The sequence below is a fragment of the Scylla paramamosain genome, chromosome 3 (assembly GCF_035594125.1).
Source record: "Scylla paramamosain isolate STU-SP2022 chromosome 3, ASM3559412v1, whole genome shotgun sequence".
In the NCBI taxonomy this organism is placed as follows: domain Eukaryota; kingdom Metazoa; phylum Arthropoda; class Malacostraca; order Decapoda; family Portunidae; genus Scylla; species Scylla paramamosain.
The window spans coordinates 28,855,522-28,880,521 of record NC_087153.1 but is presented as its reverse complement, the minus strand read 5'-3'; the positions used below and the strand labels follow the sequence as shown (position 1 = coordinate 28,880,521).

At 39.6% G+C, this 25,000-nt stretch overlaps 1 pseudogene; it reads left to right on the top strand.

Annotated features, from left to right (window-relative positions):
* The first annotated feature begins 5,433 nt into the window (after window positions 1–5,433).
* LOC135093310 (acidic mammalian chitinase-like) overlaps window positions 5,434–25,000 on the top strand; it is a 59,535-nt pseudogene continuing 39,968 nt past the window's right edge.

The following is a 25,000-nucleotide window of genomic DNA, read 5'->3' as shown; positions in this document are numbered from 1 at the left end:
TCTCCACATCAGGTTGTTGTGTGACTGTTACCTGACTGTCACCCACCGCAAGGCCACGTGACACACTGAGCTGGACGAAAGGTAACGAGTTTAAGTAACATTTGTGTATCAGAGGCAGCTAAGCACCAGGAACTTCAACGGCCGATCATCCCACATTGTTTTATTTTATTTTGTTTTATTTATTTTTATTTTATTTATCTATTTATTTATTTTTGTTATTTATTTATTTGTTTATTTATTTATTTATTTTATTTATTTATTTTTTTTTTATTGAGGCAACCCGAGGTATAAATAACGACACGGCTGACTAGATGACCCAGCCAAGACTCCCCGCCGAACTCTGGGATGGGAGGTAAACACAACGCGGTCAGGGACTTGCCCAACGATTCCTTACGCGGACATTGTTACTCGTATCTTGTTGCCCCATTTTTAAGCTGACAGACACAGCGAATTATTGTATTGCATTTTTTATTGTGTTTTTGTTAGTATGTGAACACTGCTTGGACATTTAGAGTAAAATATATATTCATCAGAGGCAGCAGCAGCGCACTCGTTTCATGGAAAAAAAAAAGTCATATTTTGTTCATTTATCAGCGCGGGGTTGCAGATGGTGGGTGTACCAGCAGAGCCGCGATAATGACCCACATGTCAGAAGTTCACACCATTTGTCTTGCCGCTGACCAATCGCACGCTGCCGATCCATCAGCAGGCCAGTTGCGAGGAAGCATGGTTGTGTTTTTTTTTTATGTTTTCTATCGTCTTTTTTTTTTTTTTTTGTATGCACTTGGTGGCACGAAAATCGGAGGAGAGCATCAGATGTAATGTCGACGAGTGAGACTACATTTTTTTTTTTCTGTAGAACTTTCATGCATGCTGCACGGTGAACACAGTGTGTACACATTACTGTTTGCCTGACATGAAGAAAACCTTGATGAAAGCGAGCTCTTACGTAGGCTTCGTGCTGAAAAAAAAAAATGATAATAAATAAAAGATTATATAATATATATATATATATATATATATATATATATATATATATATATATATATATATATATATATATATATATATATATATATATATATATATATATATATATATATATATATATATATATATACATATATATATATATATATATATATATATATATATATATATATATATATATATATATATATATATATATATATATATATATATATATATATATATATATATATATATATATATATATATATATATATATATATAAAATAGCGTAGACGGAAATTCTGCAGCGCTTGGTTTAGGCGGCTTGGTTTGTGTCATCATGACGGAAGTGTTGACAAGATTAATATACATCTCGTAATTACTGCTCGCGTCCACGTACCACACTCCTATAATTATGATTATGCGTTTTCAGAAATATTCTCTGGTATGTGGTGTTGCATTGTTATTGTCTATTGTAAGATCCTGATGTAGGTGCGTTATGTGTTCGACCTGGATAAGGGGCGAGATTAGACGCGGGGGTCGCGGGTGGGGGTGCGGGATCGCTATATAGGTTAGGTTATACTTAGATTATAATGATACTCTGAGGCCGAGGGAGCGAAGCTGTATAGGGATCAAAGGGGTTTTGCCTCCCCGCCAGGGAGATGTCGATAGGGGAACCTCCTGCTGCGAAGACTGGAAATGTTTGCACCCTCAGGTCTAAGTTTCAACACTCGTAAAGTTTTCTTATTGCAGATTTGTATTTTAATCGTCGTTGTTTATTTAAAGTCTCTCTCTCTCTCTCTCTCTCTCTCTCTCTCTCTCTCTCTCTCTCTCTCTCTCTCTCTCTCTCTCTCTCTCTCTCTCTCTCTCTCTCTCTCTCATAACCACTTTTACCTCAGCAATGCACATCATAATGAACATGTTTTTGCGAGCAACGTTTTTAGGTGTCATATTGAACATCATATTATTTTTATCTTCCTGATTCGTTATAGCCTCATCCTTGCTATTCGTGACCTGCCTGACCTGAATCAAGGCAGGTGTTGTGGTGACGGATGAAGAGTGTGTCAGCACCTCATTAATGTGGCAACGATTGGCTCACAGGAAAGGAGTTCATGGAAATTAACAATATTGCCTCACGCCTGGGAGTCTCCAGCTGGTGTGTGCAGGTACGGATTGCCGAGTGGTGCAGGCTGCCTCTGTCTTCATATTAGCACACTCAGCTTATCAGTCGTGTATGTTTCTGCTCCTCTTGTATTAATGAAAAATTAACATTCGAAGACACTGGTATGAGAAACTCATTGGAATAACACTAGACTGAGCAAAAAATGAAACTACAGGCAATAAAAAAAATAAAAGTTTCTGCTATTTGATTTGCCGTCAGTGGTGGCTTTCAAAACTGTACTTTAAACTTGCACCGCGCATTTTATTAAGCTTGAGGAGAAAGTAATGCAGTCAGAGAGTTAATTAAAGTAGTGGTGCGGGTGACAGGTGCGCTCTATACCTGTGCCCACACGCACTAATTGAAAGGATACACCGAAATAGACACCGGCTGCAAGACCTCGTCCGTGCCACCTATGTAGTTCCCTTAATTACTGTGCGTGTCGTTTGAAAACTACCACCTGTTCTTATGTGTGTGTGTGTGTGTGTGTGTGGGCGGGTGGGTGTGTGCAAGCAGCCTGTAAGTACAAGTGCGTGTATGTTTTAGCATGTATGTGCGTTTACTCCCGTGCGTGCGTGCGTTTATGTGTATACGTGCTCCAGTTACGTAGATAAGTACCAAATTCTGTGAGAACTCTTGTCCTTTGCCGCACCTGTGCATTGGGTGGGCGAGGGGAGCCAGCAAGGGGTGGGAGGCGAGAAATGGTGTTACCAGGATGCTGGTTTTTACGTAGGGAACGAACGCCAGCAGGTGATCAGAGGAGGACATTGACTTGTTTACAGGTAGGAACAGAGACGTGGGAAAAGATGATATATAGTTATTCTCTTCTTTTTGTGGATATTTTTGTTCTTGTTCCCGTGTTGAGAGAGAGAGAGAGAGAGAGAGAGAGAGAGAGAGAGAGAGAGAGAGAGGGACAGACACAAACTTAGACAGACAGACGCGCGCGCGCGCGCACGCACGCACGCACACACACACACACACACACACACACACACACACACACACACACACACACACACACACACACACACACACACACACACACACACACACACACACACACACACACACACACACACACACACACACACACACACACACACACACACACACACACACACACACACACACACACACACACATAAAGACAGACAGACAGACGGAGATAAAGATATATATATATATATATATATATATATATATATATATATATATATATATATATATATATATATATATATATATATATATATATATATATATATATATATATATATATATATATATATATATATATATATATATATATATATATATATATATATATATATATATATATATATATATATATATATATATATATATATATGAGAGAGAGAGAGAGAGAGAGAGAGAGAGAGAGAGAGAGAGAGAGAGAGAGAGAGAGAGAGAGAGAGAGAGAGAGAATGATCAGTTCATTAATACATTAATATTTGGCATGATAAATGAGTTATTTGATTTCGCAGTCAGCGAGCGCAATGAATAATAACGCCTGGTGAGCCTATATTTAGATATGTGTTTAGGTTGAAATGAGAAGACAGTGGATGTTATTTCAGTATAATTCTGGGAAAACTCATTGTCTGTGGTGCTCATCCCACTGACACACTGGCGGCCATATAATATTTACTTTCTTGGGACATTTTCTAGAAAAGATTAATATATTCCTTTATAATGGGGAGTCCAAGAATAATATATTCCCTTATAATGGGGAGTCCCTTATCCTGCATTTAAGTCAGAGGCTGATGATGCTGATGGTGATGATATCTTCTTACTATATAATATATAACAAGTTAAGGCAGTGCATGTGAAATAAATGTTCCGAATTTTTAAAGTATTTTTTTAAATATATTTTTATAACTTGGCACAGATAAATTTCTGAATCACAAACCTACCTTCCTCTTTCATGAACAACGCAAGAAACTGCTGTACTTATCTTTGATCTAGAGATTTCTTTTAATAGTGCATCCTGCCGTTGTCTAGCAAGGAAGGTTAATGTCCACCTCTAAGATTGGGAAGATCACAGCCAAGGTTTTGCGTACTTGGTCATAGGTGCTTACAGGAGGACGGCAAAATATAATTGGATTGAGTCCTCTTTAAACGAGTCACCCCCTTCTTGCACCTGGGTTTCATCGTGTTCCGGGGACGTGCAAACTGCTGTGATGACTGTCGGGTCCCCGTGACCATGCACTACTTGCTGGTCGAGTGCCTCCCGGTCTTTCTGATGCTGTGGTGTATGTTTCCACCACAGGCCATGGGGTAACTTTCTTAGTGGAGGAGGTTATAAACATTTTATGATTTTTTATTGCAACTACAGTATATCTTTGGCCTCAAGGTTGTTTTCTATTACATTTCAGTCAATGGTTGCAGCTCCGAAACTTTAAAATACGGCGTTCTATGAATGGCTCAAAATTTAATCAGTCAGTCAATTGAGAATTAGATTATGGATGTAAATTAATCAGTATAGTAGTAGTAGTAATAGTAGTAGTAGTGATCTACTAGAACGGCAGCAGCAATAACAGTGGCAGTAGCAAAAGTAGCAATGGCAGTAGTAGCAACTGTAGCAGTGTTATTATCACTATCATTATTATTGTTGATGATGATGTTACCATAATGATCCCAGTCCTCATTACTTCTGAAACGTACTTACTTATCTACCTGTGTTATTACAGGCAGACCAAACACTCTTAACAAGCTCTGGAAAAAATACGGCTGAAATTAGTTGATTACCTTTACTCCGCAGTGATTGGTTCCTTTTGATGCAAGTATTACCTGAAATTATTGTAGCGATCATCACCGTGTGTGTGTGTGTGTGTGTGTGTGTGTGTGTGTGTGTGTGTGTTTGCTTCGGCAGTAAATTTTTAATTTGCTTACGAGATGCGGTAGCACAGAAATAATTACAATTTTTATACCATGTAATTTTGTCTTTAGGGAAATAATCATATACCTTGAAATGTTAACCTGTAATACATTCATGATAGGGCAAGTGTTCACATAGGTGTTTTATTAGTGAACTATGTGATATCAGGTACACTCTTGGATGCTGGTATCTCACAGTGGTTCTTCATTCATTGCATGTAGCCCTTTATGCCACAAGTATTGGTCTCACCCTGGAAATCTGCCATGAAAACACTGAGAACCTAGAGACACAGATACGCTCATTTGGAGCCGTCGGCACCTGGTTGATCTACATCTGGTGTTGCCACTCCGCACTCTAATGAGGGATAGTGATGTGGCGGTTCTTGCAATCTGCTTGATAAGATGCTTTCATCTCAGTACTTATTAAAGCTAGCACAGCCACAGGCTTATTCATACTCCGTGCAGCACTGCAGCTTGGAAACATGTGTCGGTACAGATTATCGGTCGCTGTGGCAGTGGCTCTTGTGGCAGCCCTTGCCCTGCCCAGCCCCATCCAGGGCTATGGGGGTGAGTAGCAAGCCCGGGAAGCCGCCGCATGCAGCCTCTCTGGCGCCCATGTAGTGGTACACGAATCCTTTTGGATCATGTCACTATGTTCAAGTCTCACCTAATAAGTGAAGTGTCCTATGAATTAGCTCAGTATGTAAAGCAGGTGTTCGTGTCCATTGTCGCAATGGAAAACAGAGTAGCTCTGGATCCCAGAGCAGATGAACACAAGCACAGGTGTAAGGGAAATACGTTAAAAAAAATTGGGCTTTTAATGACACATGGGAATGGTGATCACAAAGTGATTCTTGTCTCAATGCACTCTGTAACATTAAATGCTATATAAGGATCACCGTCACTGAGATGTGTGGACAGCCGCTGCCACGCTCCTTGACTTTACCAAAGATTAACATTTTTGTGATGACTGGCAGTGAGGATGAAAGCTTCAGAAAATACCTCTTTAAGAAAGATGAAGGTTCACATTCAGAAGGCTTGCTGGATAAAGACATACTTGCGTTTTTTTTTTTTTTTTTTTTTTGCTATGAACAGTGGTCTGTTTCTTCGATAATTATCAGTCACTGATTTACATTGCAGTGTTGCTGATTTGCTAGTGGATAGCAGAACGGTAGAAAAAGAGTTAGGTCTGTCTGTCAATTTAATTGTTTCTATTTACAATAAAGGGTTGTGTGAAACTACAGGTTACAGTTTGCCCTAAATATACGATATGCACTGTCGTAAATATATGGTAATAATTAGGTTGTGAAGAGGATTTTATGATGGTGTTCGGTGCTTCACCTACCTGAGTTAAGAAATGAAGATCAGCACGTAATATGTATAGTGACTTTAAACCTTGAATCAAAAGATAATACTCTGAAGTTAATAATCCACATTTTCCGCAGTTACTAGCAAGAGATAATAAGAAAAGAATTCACGTCATGATTTTACATTAGACGTCTTGATGCTTCCCTTTCAAAATATGTCCAATGAAAGAAGATTGAAAGCTGAGGGTTTATAACATTCAAAAAATCAATTTTAAACATGAGAGGAAGAAGGTACTTGATGATTCGGACTATGAATAATATTAGCTGTTCATGTGTAATAAAGACAGTGGAACAGCTGAGGGTGCGCTGTTCCTGAGAGACGTGAGTAGTGGTTAAAATGCGTGAGTAATAACTAAGAGCAAGGACCATTGGGGAGGAGGTGTTTTGTCGACTTGACTGAGAAGGTGAAGGCAGTGTGACGAATGAGGACGTAATAATTAATGCTAGTGTATGTATGCTAAATAACGATACTGTATGTACATATAGTAACTGAAAATCGCTCATTACTCGTATTTACCTTCAGATGATTTGGTGTGTTACTTCTCGTCGTGGGCTCGGTGGCGGCCAGGCAACGGCATGTTTGACGTGGAGGACGTGGACCCCTTCCTGTGCACCCACGTCGTGTTCAGCTTCACGGGGCTCAGCAACGTTACCTGGGAAATGGAGGTGAGCACTGAGCAGCTCTTGTCCTGTTTTCCTCCATCACTACGTGTTTCAGTTATTCTTTGTTTCTTTATTCATCTCTTCTTTTCTGCTTCACTCCTCCCTCTTCTCTCCTATACTTCTTTAGTCCTTCTTTCTCTTCCTCTACCTCATCTGTATTTCTCTTAAATTTTTCATCATCTCTTCCTCCGCTTCATCTATTACACCTTTCCCTTCTTGTAACTTGTGCCTTCTTCCCTCATCTTCTACACCTCTTCCTCTTACCTAAACCTCATTATCTTTACTTCTTCCCTCATCTTCTACACCTCTTCCTCTTACCTAAACTTCTCATTACCTTTACCTTTTCCAGTTCTTTTCTCTCTTCTCTATACTGTATAAAGGAAGAGTTATTTTATATAATACGTGGAAAAGTACTGGAGTGTAGAAGGAGTAATGATGTTCATGGACGTGGAAACCAGAGGTGGAGGAAATAACGACAGAGATACGCAGTGAGGAGGAAAACAAAGTAGTAAAAGGGGGCTTTCCAGCAACAGGGATTAACTAAGAGGAAATACACAACTGAAGTAAGAGGAAAGTTGGGGAAAAATACAAAAAAAAAAAAAATCAAGACGAGATTAACACAGAAGGAAATACCGAACCGAGATAACAAGTGAACAGGATAAAAAAAAAAAATGATAACACGCAATATGCAATGACACACACACACACACATACACACACACACACACACACACACACATGAGGCCATGGGAGCCACCACTACGTGAAATGTTAACAAGTCACAATGAAACTCTACAGGATATACAGAGAAGTTAAAAGAAAAAAAACCTTGAGCGGAGATTTGAGCTGAGAGAATGTACTTGGAAACTACGAATCTGGAAAAAAAAAAAAAGTAAATAAATAAGCAACAGACTTATATCACACACCTAAAAGGTTTAACATATTACGGAATACCCGAGATGAGGGTGAAAAGGAAGGAAGTTTTGTGTTCGTATCAGGGACAAACGAATGAAGGAATTAAGTTAGCAGGGAAATTAGGAACGGTGACTACGGAGTTCAAGCCATCTCGAAACAGCACCTTATGTTGGTTAATACTGATGGGGAAAATGAAGGTCTCCGCATGTGCTAAATCAACGAGAGTCCTCAAAAATACAAGCTACGGCAAGCATGGAAAGACTTGACATGAGTAACAGTCCTTCCCTCATATCCATCCAGGTCTAGTGACAATTGTTGTTATTGTGATCTGGATGGATATGAGAGAAGGACTTTTCACCAGAATAAATGGAGGTACAAATTATGAGGGTGGAAGGGATTCGGTTATTTATGTATTTATCTATTTACTTAATTTTTTATCGCTTGTTTATTTGTTTATTTATTTTATTTATCCATCTTTTTTTCTTAGTGTGTGTAGAAGAACTTGCTAAAAATCATTACATAATTAAGACAGATTGGCTGCCCTTATGAAACCAGTGAAGAATTAAAATGCCGAATTAAATATAAATGAAAAATAAAAGCAAATAGCTGACACTTGATCTGAATCCGCACATCGCCTGTCACTCACCTGAACTATTACCCCCTCCCCATCACTGTCCCGTTCCCTCCCCTCTCCTCTCCCCCTCCCTACCCTCCCTTAAAGTCGGTGCGCGGCAGTGTTGATATTTCAAAAGGCATTAAACAGAATTGATATTGGGAAGGGTGGCGTGACTCTAATCCCCTGCACCCCGCCAATCAATCAAACGGGCGGCTGCTGCGCTCGACCTGCCCTGTTTTCCCTTGTACGACGAAGTTAGGACCGGCGTCTTTATTTATCCCGCAGCCCTTCTCACGCCCCACTAGCTTGCCGGCTGACCTCAAACTCTTTGCCCTGTCACCTCCTTGCCTTTTTTTTTTTTTTCCGAAATGGGTGAGGAGTAACTCTGTACGAGGGAGGAAAATCGCCAACTTTGTCCAAACAATAATGACGGGGATAAGGAATATGCTTAATTAACTAACTAACTTTAAGCCTAACCAAGTCTAAACTTATTTAACCTCTAGCCTAACCTGTATCTTAACCTAGCCAGACCTGAATTAAGTAATAGTGAGAAGCGAGGCTAGGACGAATGTGGAGTCGGCGGTGTGGGATAGGGTTGTACCGATGTATAAGTCTTTTGTAGACCAAAGAAGCTTGCCTGATTCTACTCTCTCTGGTAAAAGGTAGAAAGCAGTGTCTCCTCTGTCAGCAAATCAAAGGACCTATGACTGAGGAAAAATATAAACCAAAGTGGGACTGGTTGTGGTGTGTTATTCGATTTCTAACCATGATCTTAATTCGTGCTTGCGTCCGTGTCTCCCTCAGGTGCTGGATCCCTGGAATGAGCTGTGCCCAGATGAGGACGGAGGACACTATTGTGCCTTCGACAGGTTTGTGAAGCTTAAGGAAAAGAACCCAAAGCTGAAGACACTGCTGGCTGTGGGTGGCTGGAGGGAAGGCTCCGAGGACTACTCGGTGGTGAGTGTCGCTTATCTATATACTCGTAATTTTAAGGGATCTTTGTCTGTCTGCGTATCATGTCTGTCTTTGTCTATCTGTCTGTTTCACATTTCACGGCAATTAGACACAAATTGCGGATAAAACCAGTTCTACCCAATACGGAATGGTCAATAACAATAAGGACATCCCAAATATTACACACACACACACACACACACACACACACACACACACACACACACATACAAAACATCTCTTGCTATCTTCTACCACTATTTTTTATGCCAACTGCTCTTCTGATCTTGCTAACTGTATATCTATCCTCCTCTCTCCTCGCTGTGCCTCGCTGCACAAGATTTTTTTCTTTCTCTCACCCCTATTCTGTCCACCTCTCTAATGCAAGAGTTAACCAGTATTCTCAATCATTCGTCCCTTTCTCTGGTAAATTCTGGAACTCCCTGCCTGCTTCTGTATTTTCTCCTTCCTATGACTTGAACTCTTTCAAGAGGGAAATTTCAAAATACTTATCCTTTAGTTTTTTTTTTTATGACCGCCCTTGACTCTCTTTGAGGACCGACATCTCAGTGGACATTTTTTTTTTTTTATTGCGCTTGGTCGGTGCCCCTCCCACATAAAAAGGAGAGAGAGAGAGAGAGAGAGAGAGAGAGAGAGAGAGAGAGAGAGAGAGAGAGAGAGAAAATATATATATATATATATATATATATATATATATATATATATATATATATATATATATATATATATATATATATATATATATATATATATATATATATAATTTTTTTTTTATCTATATATTTTTTTTTTTGTAGGAGGAACACTGGCCAAGGGCAACAAAAATCCAATTAAAAAAAAATGCCCACTGAAATGCCAGTCCCATAAAAGGGTCAAAGCAGCAGTCAAAAATTGATGGATAAGTGTCATGAAACCTCCCTCTTGAAGGAATTCAAGTCACAGTAAGGTGGAAATACAGAAGCAGGCAGGGAGTTCCAGAGTTTACCAGAGAAAGGGATGAGTGATTGAGAATACTGGTTAACTCTTGCGTTAGAGAGGTGAACAGAATACGGGTGAGAGAAAGAAGAAAGTCATGTGTAGCGAGGACGTGGGAGGAGGGGAGGCATGCAGTTAGCAAGATCAGAAAAGCAGTTAGCATGAAAATAGCGGTAGAAGACAGCTAGAGATGTAACATTGCGGCGGTGAGAGAGAGGCTGAAGACAGTCAGTAAGAGGAGAGGAGTTGATGAGACGAAAAGCTTTTGATTCCACCCTGCCCAGAAGAGCAGTATGAGTGGAACCCCCCCAGCATGAAGCTGAAGCATGCTCCATACATTGACGGATAAGGCCCTTGTACAGAGTTAGCAGCTGGGGGGTGAGAAAAACTGGCGGAGACGTCTCAGAACACCTAACTTCATAGAAGCTGTTTTAGCTAGAGATGAGATGTGAAGTTTCCAGTTCAGATTATAAGTAAAGGACACACCGAGGATGTTCAGTGTAGAAGAGGCGGACAGTTGAGTGTCATTGAAGAAGAGGGGATAGTTGTCTGGAAGGTTGTGTCGAGTTGATAGATAAAGGAATTGAGTTTTTGAGGCATTCAACAATACCAAGTTTGCTCTGCCCAATCAGAAATTTTAGAAAGATCAGAAGTCAAGCGTTCTGTGGATTCCCTGCATGAAATGTTTACCTCATGAAGGGTTGGACGTCTATGAAAAGACGTGGAAAAGTGCAGGGTGGTATCATCAGCGTAGGAGTGGATAGGACAAGAAGTTTGGTTTAGATCATTAATGAATCATAAGAGAGTGGGTGACAGGACAGAGCCCTGAGGAACACCACTGTTAATAGTTTTAGGAGATGAACAGTGACCGTCTACCACAGCAGCAATAGAACGGTCAGAAAGGAAACTTGAGATGAAGTTACAGAGAGGATAGAAGCCGTAGGAGGGTAGTTTGGAAATCAAAGCTTTATGCCAGACTCTATCAAAAGCTTTTGATATGTCCACAGCAACAACAAAAGTTTCACCAAAATCTCTAAAAGAGGATGACCAAGACTCAGTAAGGAGTGACAGAAGATCACCAGTAGAGCGGCCTTGACGGAACCCATACTGGCGATCAGATGGAAGGTTGTGAAGTGATAGATGTTTAAGAATCTTCCTATTGAGGATAGGTTCAAAAACTTTAGATAGGCAGGAAATTAAAGCAATAGGACGGTAGTTTGAGGGATTAGAACGGTCACCCTTTTTAGGAACAGGCTGAATGTAGGCAAACTTCCAGCAGGAAGGAAAGGTAGATGTTGACAGACAGAGCTGAGAGAGTTTGACTAGGCAAGGAGCAAGCACGGAGGCACAGTTTCGGAGAACAATAGGAGGGACCCCATCAGGTCCATAAGCCTTCTGAGGGTTTAGGCCAGCAAGGGCATGGAAAACATCATTGCGTAGAATTTTAATAGGTAGCATGTAGTAGTCAGAGGGTGGAGGAGAGGGAGGAACAAGCCCAGAATCGTCCAAGGTAGAGTTTTTAGCAAAGGTTTGAGCGAAGAGTTCAGCTTTAGAAATAGATGTGATAGCAGTGGTACCATCTGGTTGAAATAAAGGAGGGAAGGAAGAAGAAGCAAAGTTATTGGAGATATTTTTTGGCTAGATGCCAGAAGTCACGAGGGGAGTTAGATCTTGAAAGGTTTTGACACTTTCTGTTAATGAAGGAGTTTTTGGCTAGTTGGAGAACAGACTTGGCATGGTTCCGGGCAGAAATATAAAGTGCATGAGATTCTGGTGAAGGAAGGCTTAAGTACCTTTTGTGGGACACCTCTCTATCAAGTATAGCATGAAATCAAGCTGTGTTAAACCAAGGTTTGGAAGATTTAGGTCAAGAAAAAGAGTGAGGGATGTACGCCTCCATGCCAGACACTATTACCTCTGCTATGCGCTCAGCACACAAAGACGGGTCTCTGACACGGAAGCAGTAGTCATTCCAAGGAAAATCAGCAAAATACCTCCTCAGGTCCCCCAACTAGCAGAGGCAAAATGCTAGAGGCACCTTCGCTTAGGAGGATCCTGAGGAGGGATTGGAGCGATAGGAGAAGATACAGATATGAGATTGTGATCGGAGGAGCTCAACAGGGAAGAAAGCGTAACAGCATAAGGAGAAGGATTAGATGTCAGGAAAAGGTCAAGAATGTTGGGTGTATCTCCAAGACGGTCAGGAATATGAGTAGGGTGTTGCACCAATTGCTCTAGGTCGTGGAGGATAGCAAAATTGAAGGCTAGTTCACCAGGATGGTCAGTGAAGGGAGGGGAAAGCCAAAGCTGGTGGTGAACATTGAAGTCTCCAAGAATGGAGATCTCTGCAAAAGGGAAGAGGGTCAGAATGTGCTCCGCTTTGGAAGTTAAGTAGTCAAAGAATTTCTTATAGTCAGAGGAGTTAGGTGAGAGGTATACAACACAGATTAATTTAGTTTGAGAGTGATACTGTAGTCGTAGCCAGATGGTGGAAAACTCGGAAGATTCAAGAACGTGGACACGAGAGTAGGTTCAGTCATTGCGCACATAAACGAAACATCCAGCTTTGGATCGAAAATGAGGATAGAGAGAGTAGGAGGGAATAGAAAAGGGGCTACTGTCAGTTGCTTCAGACACCTGAGTTTCAGTGAGGAAAAGAAGATGAGGTTTAGAAGAGGAGAGGTGGTGTTCTACAGATTGAAAATTATATCTTAGACCACGAATGTTGCAGAAGTTAATGAAGAAAAAGTTTAGGGGGGTGTCAAGACACTTAGGGTCGTTGACAGAAAGGCAGTCCGACCTGGGGACATTTATGGTCCCCTCTCCAGATGGGGACTCCGAGGCTGGTGTAGGAGTTGCCATGATAATTTTGAAATTTTTGAGTGAAGGGTGTGTGTGTGTTATTAGGTGCTTGCAGTTTTGTGTGGAGGAAGAGAATTGTCTTTAGAGGGCAGGCTCTGACTGCTCCCTTGTGTTGTGAGACACAGAGGGAAACGTTCAGTGAGGTCACAGCTGGGTTTAATGATAAGTTTACAGCACCCCCTGAACAGTGCCTTAGACCTCACTGGGAGTAATTATCGTTTCGGCAGGTGTCTTCTGCTATATATATATATATATATATATATATATATATATATATATATATATATATATATATATATATATATATATATATATATATATATATGGTGAAAAGGCATGTCTGATCCGTTTGTGTAATAAATTTGAGCCTTCTCTCTGTCACTAATTCATTTACAAGGTTGATTTTTATCATATCATATCATTATCATACAAAGATTTACACTAGTATTTATTCCGAACGCTCAATAAGCATTTTCTCAGCTTATTCGTAACTTTACAGTAAAACACTTGTAACTGCTGCGTGAAATACGTTTTTTTTTTTTTTTTTTTATAGATAAATGGCACTATATTGTTGCTGGCACAAAATATGGCAAGCTTGTACAGTATACACTATGACCTTACTCGCACACACAAGTGCGTGCGCGAAGAGATGGGTTGTCCTTGAAATATTGCTTTTCTGTCCCATTACAGACCTACCCCACCAGCTCTAACATCATTAATTTAAGTATCCCTTAATGACTGTAGGACCTGACGGCCATTGTGGTCCCGACAAGGCGATGGTTCTGGTTAAGGGTTCAGTCCCTGGGTGGCTGACTATAGGGCTCCTACGTCATGGCTAGGGATTACTTTTACCTTCAGAACAATTTCTCGATGTTTTGAAGTGTATAAGAGGGGGCAGGAAAGCCCGCCAAGACAGCTTAAAGCCAGCTTGGTGTAATATTGGTTTTACCGCCCAACCATGAACCTCACATTCCTTCATTGATCACACCAGATATACATGAGCAGAGGTTTGTTAGGCCCTGTAGTAGACTCATAGAAGGTGATGGTAATGACAAACTCCCCTACCTCTTTACTTTTAAACCAGCTTTGTATTGAAAAAAAAAAAAAAGTTATTTACATTTATTCACCACACTATGTAAGCATTAGTCTCAAGTTTCTTGCCTCTTCAAGTTTATTCACATCAGTTTCTACTTCATAGCTTAAATTATTTTGCATGAAGTAAACATATAAGTACATATAAAAGCATAACTGAAATTCATCTGGGTGGAGTGACACGTGGCGTGCCTCATCTCCTGTCCCGCCTGTATGCCACTTTGGAGAAAAGGCTTTCGTGACTCCTGAGGTGCGCCTATCATATGATTCATACCATCATGTAATACGACTATCACTTATAACGATGATATAGTTATGTGAGCTTCTCCAGAGAGAGAGAGAGAGAGAGAGAGAGAGAGAGAGAGAGAGAGAGAACATTCATTTAAAATAATTAGTTTGATGTATTTGTATTGTTATTTTCAATATTAAACACAATGGAGTATGCAGCCATCTATAATATCTGAGTCTTAAACAATTTAGTTAAACTACCGCCAAACATATTACAAAGGCGAATATAATACAGTGAAGAACGTACTGCGCGGGCCATGATGACGCCGTCTTCAGGTCAACCATCATGGCGGACAGGTTTCTGCCGAGGGCTGCCTGTTTGTCTGTAATGCTCCGGCTCCTAAGCGTGCACAACAAGGGTGATATTTACATTTCACTGTCTGGATGTCGTGGAATCTGCTAAAACAAACTGGTTATTTTCTAGAGAGTCATCGCATCGTAAGTTGCATGTACTTTCACATCTGGGGGACCTAAGTATACGTATAGGTATCAAACGGCAAGTCTTACTTTTACCAAGACTGCTCAGTCACCTGCAAAACGCGACACCTACTGCTGTGTGAGAGAAGGACGGCACGAAGAGCCGTGTACCAATTAGCAACGTGATGGTATATGGAAGTAATAATGGTAAATTTATATAAGTTCACCCTTTTTAACATTTGCGAACGAAACGACATAATTTGATAGATTTTAAGGTTTTATTATAGTTTAAGCCATTACACACTACGTGGTAATAACCTACCTTTTGTTTGTTCACATCATTTATAATGATTACACTACTTGTCGGAAATTAATAATAACGCCACAATAGGCCTGGGAATGCACAGCGCTCTCAACTTTTTCTAAGTCCACAGGTAAACATAAATGGTGTATTGTTGCCTGAACTTCAGTTGTTTAATGCTTTGAATTGTGGGTAGCTGCTGGATAGGATCACTGTGTCTATAATTCCTCGGGCCAATCACGTGCTACCACCACTTAACACCACGAGTTGCACCAATAGGAAGTCTCTATAAGTACCCATAAGCTGCGCGGGCAGGTTAGGTTAGGTTAGGTTCCCCACAGGCCCCCAAGCTTGCTTGAGGGATTGGGGGGCCGTGGGTAGAGATTGGGGACATTGGCTTAAACTATAAATTTACCGATTTTAATGTGCCTTGAATGAATTCGCCGCATTTATATATATATATATATATATATATATATATATATATATATATATATATATATATATATATATATATATATATATATATATATATATATATATATGTGTATATATATATATATATACGAGTATATATATATATATATATATATATATATATATATATATATATATATATATATATATATATATATATATATATATATATATATATATATATATATATATATGTGTATATATATATATATATATATATATATATATATATATATATATATATATATATATATATATATATATATATATATATATATATATATATATATATATATATAAGAAAATAGAAAAATGTTCCGTCTGAAGGTGTTAAACGGGTGTACTTGTATAAATTTACCATTATTATTATTATTATTTCCATATAATACCATCACCAGATGTAACTACATGTCTAGTTTCCAGTATGGGGTGGGGGGGTTATATTTTAACCCCCTTCCTGACACGTAACTAAGCAGAAATTCATAAAAAAGAACACTAACAAAACCTAATCAAACTAAACCTAATGTAACCTACCTTGATGGTTAATTTAATAAAAATAATGTATCGGGAACGATACATTATTGGCGGTAAAGATACACACCACTAATATAATTATATCTGACCCCAAGTACTTAACTGAGAACTTTTTTTTTCCGTGAGACGGGTGCATTTGTATAATAATACCGTAATAATTGATCTTCCTCTCCTGAAGCCAGATTAGTCCTGAGATAAAAGATTATTGACCCTTTTAAGGTAATCAGTGAAACATTGACGTGCTAATGATTTACAGGAAATACACGTAAGGGTGATAGTTTTTTTTAATTTAGTGGTAGATGTGAGTCTTTTTAAAAATCCGAATTATACTTGATTTTTTCCCATTCAGTGAGAAACATACCATGATCTAATTAAGAGGAAGCCTTGGTTAGAGCAGGTCAGGACTTGAGCAATTGTGGGTGATACCATCTGAACCCATACCAGTTGAACCAGTTGGAATCTAATAGTGAAAGGTTCATGTGATATGTTCACATGTTCAGTTAGGCTATCTCATGTTGGGTGTGGAGCAGGGCATAATTGCCATTATAAAGACAAGCAAAGCTTTCAACAAAAACCTAGGCCATTTGATGACAATTGCAACTGAGCCATTAGTCGACCTCAGTGGACCAAATGTGGGAGCGCTGCCTTTGTCAACATGCTTTCTGCGAACATTTTGATGAATTGTTTTGGGGGTTGTCATGTAAATTATAGGTGACGTTTCATATTCTTTTTGTGAGGAGATAAAATCATTCTTGTACAAGAAATTAACATTAAAGTCATTTAAAGCTTACCTAGTGATAACAAAAGAGGCAATGGAACTAGGGCTCATAAAGGGTGCCCTACTCACAAAACTCAGAACACGCCGGTCATAATGATTTTTAAAAGTATTAACACTGTTGCTTGTGATAACTTCTTAGGGCAAATTGTTCCACTCGCTGATGATTCTTGATAAAAAAAAATAAATAAAATAAATAAATAAATAAAAAAATATCTGGGTTGGAAAAAAAAACCTGGGTTTAATTTTTTTTGTTTTATTGTTTTTTGGGGGTTTAATTTTTTTTTTTTAGGTTTAATTTTTTTTTTTTTGTTTATTCCTTATTTATATGTAAATCAGTTTAAATAAACAATTAAAATGTAATCAGAGTGAAACTGATTTTTTTTTTTTCATGTAAGAGGGGCACTGGCCAAGAGCAACAAAAATATCATATATATATATATATATATATATATATATATACATATATATATATATATATATATATATATATATATATATATATATATATATATATATATATATATATATATATATATATAAAGGCCCACTGAAGTGCTGGTCCCTAAACAAAGGCAGAAGTGGTAGTCAGAAGTTACAGAATAAGTGTCTTGGAACCTCCCTCTTAAAAGAGTTCAAATCATAGGAAGGTAGAAGTACAGAAGCAGGCAGGGAGTTCCAGAGTTTACCAGAGAAAGGAATGAATGATTGAGAATACTGGTTAACTCTTGCATTAGAGAGGTGAACAGAATAGTGGTGAGAGAAAGAAGAACATCTTGTGTAGTGAAGCCACAGGAGAATGGGAAGCATGCAGTTAGCAAGATCAGAAAAGCAGTTGGCATGAAAATAGTGGAAGATAGCAGGAGCTGCAACATTGAGAGAGGCCAAAGTCAGTCAAAGGAGAGTTAATAAGATGTAAAGCTTTTGATTCTACCCTTTCTAAAAGAGGTATGAGTGGAACCCACCCATGCATGTGAAGCATATTCCATATCCGGATGGATAAGGCCCCTGTACAGTTAGCAGCTGAGGGATGAAAAAAACTGGTGGAGATGACTCAGAATGCCCAACTTCACAGAAGCAGTTTTAGCTAGAGATGAGATGTGAAGTTTCCAGTTTATTTTATAAGTAAAGGACAGACTGAGTATGTTAATATAGAAGAGGGAGATATTTAAGTGTCACTGAAGAAGAGGGGGATAGTTGTCTGGAAGATTGTATTGAGTTGATAGATGGAGGAATTGAATTTTTTAGGCATTGAACAATACTAAGTTTGCTCTGCCCCAGTCAGAAATTTTAGAGAGATCAGAAGTCGGGCATTATGTGGCTTCCCCGTGAGAACTGTTTATATACTTCCTGAAGGGTTGGATGTCAATGAAAAGACATAGGAAAGTGCAGGGTGGTATCATCAGCATAGGAGTAGATATGACAAGAAGTTTGGTTTAGAAGATCATTGATGAATAATAGGAAGAGAGTAGGTGAAAGGACAGAACATTGAGGAACACCACTGTTAATAGATCTAGGAGAAGAACAGTGGCAAGTAGATTTAAAATTTTAAGGAGGCAGGAAATTAAAGCAATATGATGGTAGTTTTAGGGACTAGAATAATCACCCTTTTTAGAAACAGACTGAATTTGGGCAGACTTCCAGCAAGAAAGAAAGGTAGATGTTGATAGACAGAGTTGAAAGAGTTTGACTGGGCAAGGTGCAAGCACAGAGGCACAGTTTCTGAGAACAATAGGAGGAACCCCATCAGTTCCATAAACCCTCAGAGGGTTTAGACCAGCATGGGAACGGAAAACATCACTATGAAGAATTTTAATAAGTAGCATGAAGTAGTCAGAGGGTGGAGGAGAGGGAGGAACATGCCCTGAATCATGAAAGGTAGCATTTTTAGCAAAGGTTTGAGCAAAGAGTTCAGCTTTAGAAATAGGTGAGATGGCAGTGGTGCCATCAGGTTGAAATAAAGGAGGGAAAGATGAAGAAGCAAATTTGTTGGAGATGTTTTTGGCTAGATGCCAAAAGTCATGAGGGGAGTTAGATCGTGAAAGATTTTGACACTTTCTATTAATGAAGAACAGACATTTGGTTAGGTCATGCTGATACAGGTTGGTTCGGTTGGACAGAGCCTGTGTTAACTTGTACTGTACAGGAAATGAATGGATCAGGCTTGACTACTTTCACATTTTTTATGTATATGTACATATGTAGACTTTATTTATGAATATGATATAGAAATAAATTTATGTAAAAAATATAATAATAATATTTGACGTATTTATTTATGTATTACTATTATTTTTTATTTATTTATTTTTTTAATGCCAATCCTGTCTGTGATGCAGTGCCTTGGTTTTTGTAGCTTAAGACTGTGTCCTGTTCTCCAGTCTGGAATTGCTGGGTTTTAGGTAGCTAGTGTGATTCCCCACTCTGTTGTATCCCTTGAGAATCTTAAAAGCCTCTATCATATCTCCTCTCCTGTGTCTCATTTTGCAAGGTAGTGAGACCAAGACTTGCCAGACGGTTCTTGTAGGACAGATGTGCCAGTGTGGGAACAAGCTTGGTGGCTCTCTTTTGTACCATTTCCAGTACATTGATGTTGCTCCTTGTGTATGGGCACCAAGCCTGAACTGCAAATTCTAGCTGGGGATGTACCAAAGATTTGTATAACGGGAGCATTACTTCTTTGTCCAGACAAGTGAAGCTCCTCTTGATCTTCCCCATCACAGAGTTAGTGGAAGCTGCTGCCTTGGCTACCTGAGTGTTGGGCTTCATATCTGAAGTTAAAAGGAGTCCAAGATCTTTCTTTCTTGTTGTTTCTGATAGGTGGCTGGAGCTAAGGTGGTACTGGTGGCTATTACTGGCTCTCCTTATGTGCATGGCCTTGCACTTGTCTTCATTGAATTTAAGTAACCACATGTTGCTCCACTCATGAAGTGTGTGCAGGTATTTTTGTAGGATGGTTGTGCTGTTTGGGCCTTTGATCCTCCTGTATAGTTTATTGTCATCTGTAAATAGTTTTCCAGTAGACTGGACTTCAATAAGTAAGTTATTTACAAATTTTAGGAACAGTTGGCCCAAGTACTCTGTGCTGAGGAATGCCACTCCACACTTGTCACCAACTAGAATGTGACTTGATAGCCACCCTCTGTTCTCTTTTTCCAGAAAATTTTTGATCCACTTGACCTTCAGTACCAGCCTGCTTTAGCTTAGTGAGAAGTCGTTTGTAGGTGATTGTCAAAAGCCTTTTTGCAGTCATAGTAGATTACATCAATCAAAACAGTCACTTTCATCAAGTGCATCCTTGAAATCCATGAAATATCTCAGTAATTGAGTAAGGCAGGACATTACAGACCTAAAGCCATGCTGATGGGTACTCAAGATAGGTACTACAATAAATCCTTGTTATACCGAAGCCCGTTATAGCAGATTTCCAGATTTAACGGACATGTATGACTTATGTACCATTCATCGGATTTACCAGATAAATATTAGTAAATGAGGCAGAACGTCTGGCCAGTGACCTGAATATTAACTATGTATTATTATTGATAATTCACTAAATGCTTACAATACATATTCCACAGTATTTTACATAAGATACATGTTTGTCATCATCACAAATATTTTATTATACTGTGGCATGTTGGCATGTTTGAAGCTCCCTTCTAGTGGAGCTCATCCTGGTAAGAAAGCCTGTTAAGTGGCAGTGGCAGTGAGGAAGTGAGTGAGGGAGGAAGGGAGGGAGGTTGTGGGTGATGGCGGTGGTGATGACTGCAAACTGCACTGATCAGGGTTGCACTGTCTGCCATAATTATGGTATTTCTGTCATCATTTGGTGTTTGTCTGCCACCTGCCATATATTGTGTACCATACACTATGCCATAATATATAGAAAAAAATGTCATAATTTTCACATTAATGTATAATAATTTGGGCTGGATCAGAGCACAACCCTGGCACCCACACACTGCTTCTACCTCAGTCTTGCACCAGCAGATGTTATTAGAGGTTGTGGTGCTCCTGACTGCTTACCGCTTTTTATCAAGATGGTATCTTTCCCCCTCCCTCTCCCACTCACACTGCTAGGCAGAAAATCCTGTTCATGGTGAAGGAGAGAGAGAGAGAGAGAGAGAGAGAGAGAGAGAGAGAGAGAGAGAGAGAGAGAGAGAGAGAGAGAGAGAGAGAGAGAGGGGGGGGGGGGGTTAGAAGTTGTGGCACTCCTGACCAACTCACTATCGCTTTTATTGGATTTTTGCCTTTAATGTCAGTGGCTTCGCCCCTATTAGTCTGGTATAACTAGGGTTTACTGTATTTCTTTCCTAATTATCTTATGTAGGATCTTACAGGTTAATAGGTTAGGCTTACTGGGCAGTAGTTTAGGAAATCTGTTCTGGTTCCCTTTTAGAAGATGGGTGTTATATCTGCCCTTGTCTAGTCTTTGGATAATTACCCAGACCTGAGGGATTCTGTATATTATAGTCAGGGGTTTACACAACAATATTGCACAATTCTTTAAAAGGACTGGGTGGATTCTATCAGGTCTGGGTGGAGAATGGATTCTCAAGAAGTTCCTTCATATTTTCCTCTGTTGCCATAAAATATATAAGTTTTTGGCCAATGAATTACCCATTGTTGTCCCACTATGTCCCAAGTAGGGACATAGTGATGCACGTGTGCATCAGTCAACATTCGGTACTTCTTTAATATCAGCAGACTCTAACATCTTTACATTTTCTGTTGCAACTCTTTTGGTATAAGCAATGAAGTTTGATATCATCATCTCATTAGTGAAGCAGGATCCTTCAAAGTTTTCATCTACAGGCTCATTTTCATTGAACATTGTTGTAGGCCAAAGTTTGTGCCAGGCATTTTCTAATAATGACTTATTACATCTTTCTAAGCATTAACAAGTACATAAATGGCATTCTTAAGAGTTAACTCTTTCAGGAAGTCTGATATCTATGCCTCTGTTGGCTACATTGTTATGTGCAGTGAGATAGAAGAGAGAGAGGAAGGAGAAAGAAATAGTGAGAAGAGAGAAGAAGGAGAGAGTAACAGTGAGAAGTGCTGTGTTATAGAAATTAGAAGTTGTCCTTCCTCATTTAATTTTCGTACTTTTTTTCCTTTCTGGGAGTTGTATTTAATAGATAATATAGTTGAAGAGTTGCTCTCCCTTACAGTATAATAAATTTTCAGCCAGCCCTCCAAATAAATCCCCTTTGATTTTTTGTAACATAATGTTTAGTTTGGGAGAGAGAGATCGAAATGCAATGAGTGAGGGCAAGGGCAGCTGGGCCTCTAACCCCCCCACCCCCCAACAGTTCTCCACTTCCCTTCCTAACCCCTGCCCTGTGTCTGGCGTCGCAGGAACTTTTTCTTTTATGTATTTTTTTTTTTTTTTTATGTAGGAGGGACACTAACCAAGGGCAACAAAAATCCATTAAAAAAAAAAAAATGCCCACTGAAATCCCAGTCTCATAAAAGGGTCCAGAGCGGTAGTCAAAAATTGAATGATAAGTGTCTTGGAACCTCCCTCTTGAAGGAATTCAAGTCATAGGAAAATGGAAATACAGAAGCAGGCAGGGAGTTCCAAAGTTTACCAGAGAGAGGGATGAATGATTGAGAATACTGGTTAACTCTTGCATTAGAGAGATGGACAGAATAGGGGTGAGAGAAAGAAGAAAGTCTTGTGCAGTGAGGCCGCGGGAGGAGGGGAGGCATGCAGTTAGCAAGATCAGAAGAGCAATTAGCATGCAAATAGCGGTAGAAGACAGCTAGAGATGCAACATTGCGGCGATGAGAGAGAAGCTGAAGACAGTCAGTTAGAGGAGAGGAGTTGATGAGACGAAAAAACTTTTGATTCCACCCTGTCTAGAAGAGCAGTATGAGTGGAACCCCTCCAGACATGTGAAGCATACTCCATACATGGACGGATAAGGCCCTTGTACAGAGTTAGCAGCTAGAGGGGTGAGAAAAACTGGCAGAGACGTCTCAGAATGCCTAACTTCATAGAAGCTGTTTTAGCTAGAGATGAGATGTGAAGTTTCCAGTTCGGATTATAAGTAAAGAACAGACCAAGGATGTTCAGTGTAGAAGTGTCATTGAAGAAGAGGGGATAGTTGTCTGGAAGGTTGTGTCGAGTTGATAGATGGAGGAATTGAGTTTTTGAGGCATTCAACAATACCAAGTTTGCTCTGCCCCAATCAGAAATTTTAGAAAGATCAGAAGTCAAGCGTTCTGTGGCTTCCCTGCATGAAATGTTTACTTCCTGAAGGGTTGGACGTCTATGAAAAGACGTGGAAAAGTGCACGATGGTATCATCAGCGTATGAGTGGATAGGACAAGAAGTTTGGTTTAGATCATTAATGAATAATAAGAAGAGAGTAGGTGACAGGACAGAATCCTGAGGAACACCACTGTTAATAGATTTAGGAGAAGAACAGTGACCGTCTACCACAGCAGCAATAGAACGGTCAGAAAGGAAACTTGAGATGAAGTTACAGAGAGAAGGATAGAAGGTGTAGGAGGGTAGTTTGGAAATCAAAGCTTTGTGCCAGACTCTATCAGAAGCTTTTGATATGTCCAAGGCAACAGCAAAAGTTTCACCAAAATCTCTAAAAGAGGATGACCAAGACTCAGTAAGGAAAGCCAGGAGATCACCACTAGAGCGGCCTTGACGGAACCCACACTGGCGATCAGATAAAAGGTTGTGAAGTAATAGATGTTTAAGAATCTTCCTGTTGAGGATAGATTAAAAACTTTAGATAGGCAGAAAATTAAAGCAATAGGACGGTAGTTTGAGGGATTAGAACGGTCACCCTTTTTAGGAACAGGCTGAATGTAGGCAAACTTCCAGCAGGAAGGAAAGGTAGATGTTGACAGACAGAGCTGAAAGAGTTTGACTAGGCAAGGTGCAAGCATGGAGGCACAGTTTCAGAGAACAATAGGAGGGACCCCATCAGGTCCATAAGCCTTCTGAGGGTTTAGGCCAGCAAGGGCATGGAAAACATCATTGCGAAGAATTTTAATAGGTAGCATGAAGTACTCAGAGTGTGGAGGAGAGAGAGGAACAAGCCTACGGACTCTCTCATGCTCACTACCATAGTAGCAGGCAAGATATCAAACAGACTGGATGTGCAGTTAGGTGTTGTGAGGTGTGAATAGGGAGGGCTTATTTGATTTATACCTATGAGTGGGGTAATTGTGTGGTGCCTTATTGTATTGGGTATTATTTGGGCCCTACAGGAGGCTGTGATCTTTGCGAATTTAGATACTGTGTGAAGAGCATGTGTGGCCCTGTTTCCTCCCACTCCTGTGTGTGGAGTGTGACTTTGCATGCAGTCCTGCCTTGTTTGGTAGTCCATTATTTGTACACAGACTGTTTGGGTTGGAGCAGACACTGTTCTCTCCTCCCTGTTCTCTGCCAAAGTGAAGTATACTGTTGTAGGTTGTGTGTGTCTGGGTGTCATGTGTCATTTGTTTGTTAAATGCTGCTGGTATTGGAGTCCACAGCTGTAAGTGATACAAACCAGAGAATTGTATAATATTTGTGTTAGGTCTCCAATAACTTTGCTTCTTCTTCTTTCCCTCCTTTATTTCAACCAGATGGCACCACTGCTATCACATCTATTTCTAAAGCTGAACTCTTTGCTCAAACCTTTGCTAAAAACTCTACCTTGGATGATTCTGGGCTTGTTCCTCCCTCTCCTCCACTCTCTGA